Raw genomic sequence first — 6,279 nt, forward strand, 5'->3', positions numbered from 1 at the left:
GGTGAGAGATAGTGAGGAGTCAAGTATGACTCCTAGATTATGAGTCTGAGGGCCTGGGAGGATAATGTTGCTCTCTCAAGTAATAGGGAAAGTAGGAGATGGGGAGTATTTAGGGGGAAAGATAATGGGTTCTGTTTTGAAGATGTTGAGTTTAAGATGTTTATTGGACATCTATTTCAAGGTGTCTGAGAGGCAGTTGGAGTTGTGAGATTGGAAGTCAGCAGAGAGGTTAGGGCAGGATAGGTAGATTTGAGAATCATTAGATGGTAATTAAATCCATGGGAGCTGATGAGATCACTGAGCTAAATAGCATAGAGAAGAGGACTCAGGACAGATCCCTCTGAGATATGTAGGGTTGGAGTGCTGGATGAGGATCCAGCAAAGGAGACTGAGAAGGAGCAACCAGAAAAGTAGGAAGAAAACCAGGAGACAGTGGTGTCCCAAGAATCTGGTGACAATATCAAAGAAGAGAAGTGATCAACAGTGTCACAAGTCTGGAGAAGCATGGGAAGATTTGTGTGAACTGGTGAAGAACAATATAAGCAAAACCAGGTGAACAATAGATATGACTAAAATAATATAAATGAAAACAGTAGGAATTTAGAGCAGATGCAGTGAATAATAGTGTTGAAGCACATTACTTTCTTCTGGAAAGAGAGACTGGGGACCATGGATGTATGTTGTTACATACTCTGTCAGTTGCAATTCTTGTATAGGGAAGTGAATATAATGTAAAAATCTAAATGTATTAATAAAACTTTTTTTAATGAAAGAAAATCTTCAAGGTAAAAACAAAGAAGAAAAAGGATCATAAAAGGCAAAGGAGAATTTTATCTATGTCAGGCAGTTAAGAGATAGAAGAATGTGACACAGAAGAAAAACAAGTCCATAATAATAAAAAAGGGAAAATTTGAAGAAAAAAAAGGAAAAGGGAAAAAGAAGGCTCACTGACTACTTGTAGTTATAACATACATATAAATATATAATAGAATATATAATATAATATCTAATAGATGTGAAACTCTTTCTTTCATATACTTGACCTGAGGAGGAAGCAACTCCTTGTGTTCCAGGGAAAAATTATATGAATCCATGGGTATCATCGGAAGGCTTATCATTCAGTAAAGATCAGAGGAAGAAGAGACAAGTAGTTGTGACCATTTATTTCTGGTGACTTCTTACTAAAGGGGGTACTAAGTCAATGATCTGATAACCTGAGATTAACAAAAGAGAAGTCTTCTTGTTTATCCAGCATGTATTCAGTGCATGATAGATAGAGGACCACTCAAGACTTGTTAAACCTTATGACTACTACCTACTTCTGGCAATTCAGGTAAGCTCTAGATTCCTAGAAGGAATCTAGAAGGCATTTCTGAAAATTATGAAGTCAGAGTCTGACTGGAACCTAAAAGACCTTAGGGAACACAAGAGACATTTCCATCACTGATGCCCATTGAAAGCAAGGGCTTCAGAAAAGGCAGATGTGGGAAAATGGTATCTGACAATGGGATTTAAAATTCTGGGACATGGATTAAAATATAAGAATGATAAACTCTAGGTCAGGGATGGAATGTATTCAACAAGAGCTGATGAAAATGCATTATCTGAAGTCTTGCAAATATAATTAAAAGGGCTTCAAAGTTAGAAAGAAGGGAGAGGGAAAAAATTGTCTATGAATATCTATTTATCTAGATACCTCTAGCTACAATGGAGGAAGAAAAATAGAAATATCAATGCCTGATAACTCACCAAAGACAAAATTCAAGAAAATATAGCAATAAAATCCATGCTGTCAGATTTCTATACATAAATGTATAAAGTATGAGTAATAAGCAAGATTTTACATATATACATATATATGTACATATGTATATGTAAAATATATAAAATGAGAAGGCGTGGAGAGGTTATACTTTACTTTTTCCTGACGACTGCTGCTGAGGAGTGGAAAGGATATACTTTGTTCTCTTCTGCTACTTGTTGCTGAGAAGTGAAAAAAGAGATAATAGAAGATAATTCTTTGGCTTACCATCTGTTGTTGCTAAGAGGTGGAGGAGAAAAATACTGCAAAGGAGCAGAGTTGGAGAGGCTTTTGCCAGAGTTAAGATAAGTGTCTCTGCTTTTTCCTAAAAGAACAGAACACTACCTCAGTAGAAGGTATTATCTAAGCCTAAAGCTGAAAGTGATGGATACTGTAGTTGCTTTTGAGGATCAAGTCAAGCAGAACAAAGGAATAGGATAGAAACAAATCGTCAGAAAAACAGTCAACTGACTCATCCAGCTGGGATACTGTAGCTGGTGAGGTATTATTCTACCAGCAAGGATCTTCAGCTTAGCAGTTGAAGCATTTGTTCAACATGGAAGCTACACTGATCAAGGAACTTTTACGAATGGTTCCTGAGAAATAAAGAGGACATGAAAGTTTACAGCTCTAGAGTTGTGAGTTACCCTGGACACATGTATTCCCTACACATGTGCTTTTACTACCTTGAGACTTCAAGCGTTTACCTGTTCTCCCAGACACTGCATGCTTTGGCAGGAGAGTGTGATCTAGTTTTAGGGGAGGAATGTTATATAAATGTCATGTATTTTCTTTGAATTTTAAATAAATATTTTGGTTAATGTTTATTGAATATTAATGGCTGGTTTATTAATGGAAAATACACCAGTGAGGGGCTCATGAGCTACAGTGTAATGAGGAATGTTCATCCATAATGGTTACCCTTAGGATCCTGAGAATATTCAATGTAGCACTTCTCTTCCCTCTAAGGAAACCCTAATTTGCCACCATGGAGGCAGGTTGAGAGGAAACCACAGAGAGAACAAATTAAATGGCCCTGAGAAAGAAGAGAGGGTCCAGGAGCCCTAGTGTGGATGGGTTGCCTCTGGGCAAGCAGACACTTCAAAAACAAAGAAATGACAGAAATCAATTAAGGAATAGTTCATTTGGAATATTGGTTGCCTGGTATGCTGATGAGATAGAACAAAATAAGCTTCTCTCCTCTTTATTGCTGTACTCTCTGGGAGAGAGGGAAAATAGAAAGTGAATGTTTAGACAGTTAACAGAGGGATATTCAACCTCCAGGGATGGAGAAGGGAAAAGGAAGGCATCAGGGGCCTTGGTGTGGGTGGTTCACTAGTCCACTACACTGTCTCCAGCTTCCATTTGTGCCTGACCTTGTCTGGTCCACACCACTGCAGCTCTAGTCCTGGTTGTACCTGGGGCTCTGTGACCACCTTTTTTTTTTTATCAGTGAAGTGTGGCCCCCAGACATAACATCTCCCTTGTCTTATCATCCCTTGTGGTTGCTCTCCTTTTCAGAAGTCCTCTGAAGTTCAGCATCATTGATATTTGGAAACTTTGGGTAAAAATGTCTGCTCAGCTGCTGTAGTGACTTGTGTATCTCATGTTCCCATGGCAATGCCATCAGAAGAGAAGCCAAGAATATGTACACACGAGAAGATAACTAGGATCAGAGGGAGTGGAAGCATGGTGAAAGCATTTGAGTAAAAGACAAATATAAATTGGAGTGTACAATAAATGGGAGTGACCTTCAGAAGGTCAGAAGGAGTAAGTAGATAAGGAGTTTGGGAAAAAGATCACAAATGTGTCACATCAGTGTGACAGTAAGTATAGGGGACTAATTTCAGTTACCTGGATATTTGCCATAGCTCCTTTTCTGTCCGAAGCCAAATAATTTTTTGGCTTGCCTTAATAACAATTTAATTCTTCAAAAGGTTGAGGAAGTGACAGATGGAATTGATATTCTGGATATGATTCTGACCAACGGGAAGAACTGGTTGCTACAGGAGACATGGTGGGAACTTTGAAGGGAAATGAGCACTGCATCTTCGAATATGAAATGGGGGACAGAAAAGTCAGCAGTCTGTCATACACTTTAGATTTTGGGAGCACAAATTTCAAAATGTTCAGAGAAAGAACAGGTGGGGTCCCATGACCTAAAATTCTAAAGGGGTAATCTGCCTGTGAAGGATGGAACACTCTTTTTAGGAGTGACATTCTGAAATACCCAAAGAGAAACAATTACAATGATGAGTATAGTGAATATACCCTGGACCATTCTCCCAGAGCCAGGTCTTCTCTATCTGCCTCTCAAGGTTCTAAGGTATCCTGAGGGATTTGGGGTATCTTTTCTTTTATCATTGCTTGAGCTACTGCTGTTTATGTTCTCTGAATTGTTAGGGGCCAGTGACTAGTGCTCCAGTTCAGTGTTAACCACTTAACATCAATTCACTTTGAAATTATAGCAAGAGCAAATGTACAGACATTTCTTCCCAGCACCTCAGGGTCACAGTCTTAACTTAATTCCTCACATTGGTCCTACCAAGTTTATGTCCAGATGTGGCATGACTGTAGCTTGGGTCCTCAGCTCAGCTTCCACTGGGATGTGTCCCAAAGGTTATTCCTATAGGTGTCTCCTTGTTCCTTGGGGCATGAATGCTGGGCTGGAGGCAAACCCAGACACTGGGAGCTCTCCTGACCTTTCAAAACTTTCAAAAGGATCCACTCCCTTCACCTAGAATGGAAAAAGAACAAAGGCAGAGGCCAAAGACTGACATCCATTCCTTGGGACCACATAGCTTCAACAGGGAGAAGGCCCCAAGGCCTCTCTTCTTCCAGCGTTGCTCCTCACCAGATGCCAGGATTGAAAGAGTTAAAAGATCCTCCATGATCATAGCCAAAGAGAAAATGATGAAATGGTTTAGGCCAAAGATGACAGCCTTTGAAGATACCCCCAGTTCTATCTACATGGCCAACTGAAAAAGATTACTCATAACTATATTATTAGCAGACCAGACCAAGTTACAGAGCATCTACACATGCTCTTCAACCTCTCCAGAGCACATCATTGTGACTCTTTCAGAAGTAGGTCCCTTAATCTCTCCACATGGAGAGATGCCATTTGTGTGTCCACCAAACACCCATTAGAAGAGAAAAAAGGAGAGTTGCTCGAAGAGACTGATGCAGTTAAACAGGAAACATAAACCAATTTAGATTTAAGATAGACTTTGGCAGAAGATGGAAGCAAAGACAGGTAATCATGGGGGTGGGATGGGCCTGTAAGAATAGCCTCAGGACCCCTAAGTCTCAGAAGAAACTAAGGTTGGCAAAGAATGAGGACAGCAACAAAAAGTCTTTTTAGCTGTCCTGAGAAAAAAGAGAGGATTAAAGAAAGGACAGGATCACTGGTTAGGGTAGATGGGACAGGGATAATGGATGACGGAGACAAGGCAGAACTACTCAACTATTTTTCTCTGCTAAGGTTAATAATTTTGGGACCAGAAAAGACAAAGCAAAAATGGCTAATAGGGAATTGAAACAGGCAGACAATAATTGGGCACTCAATTCCCTTTGACACCAGGCCCACGGTAGTGAAGGCATTGGCAGATTTGCTTGCTGAGCCACTGTCAGTGACATATGAGAGAGGTGAAGAGCAACTGTCCTGATTTTCAAAAAATAGAGGAGAATGAAGGCTGTGAATGACAGGCAGCGAGTTTTGACTTGGATTCTGGGGAGAATATGCTAACATAAAAAGGAGATAGTTATTGAACGTCTAGAAAAGGAAGTGGTGACCACAAAGAGCTAATATGGCCACATCAAAGACAGGTCATAGCAGACTAACTTAATTTCCTTTTTTTTAATAAGCTTTCTAGAATGATAGATCATGGGAATGTGGTAGATAGAATTGACCCAGATTGTAGCAAAGTACTTGACAAAATCTCTCATGCTATTCATGTGGAAAATATGGAGAAATGTGGGTTACATGATAGTATATTTAGGTAGGCTCAGAGCTAGTTGGATGAATGAACCCCCAAAGCAGTCATTAATAGTTCAATGTCAACTTAAGAGGAAATTTCTAGTAGAGTGCCACAGGGATTTAAGCTTGGCGCTGTGGTATTTAACATGTTTATTAATGACTTGGTTCAAGCAATTAATGAAAAGCATTCATTAAACACTTATCTTCTAGGTACTAGAAATACAAATATAAAAAGGAAATAATCTCTGTCTTCAGGGAACTTATATTCTATTAGGATATGTGTCAGAGGACAGACAACACCTACACACATAAACAAATCCAAAATATTTTCAAAGTAAGCAGATGGCATGCTTATCAAGTTAGTAGACAACGAAAAGCTAGGGGGAATATTTGACATGTTGGGTAACGGAACTAAGATTCAAAAGGGGGAAGGGAACAAGCATTTATTAAGTACCTGCTCGGTGCCAAGGACTGTGCTAAGTGCTTTATGAATATTATC

Source organism: Phascolarctos cinereus, unplaced genomic scaffold (genome assembly GCF_003287225.1).
Source record: "Phascolarctos cinereus isolate Bilbo 61053 unplaced genomic scaffold, phaCin_HiC Scaffold_2;HRSCAF=192, whole genome shotgun sequence".
NCBI lineage: Eukaryota > Metazoa > Chordata > Mammalia > Diprotodontia > Phascolarctidae > Phascolarctos > Phascolarctos cinereus.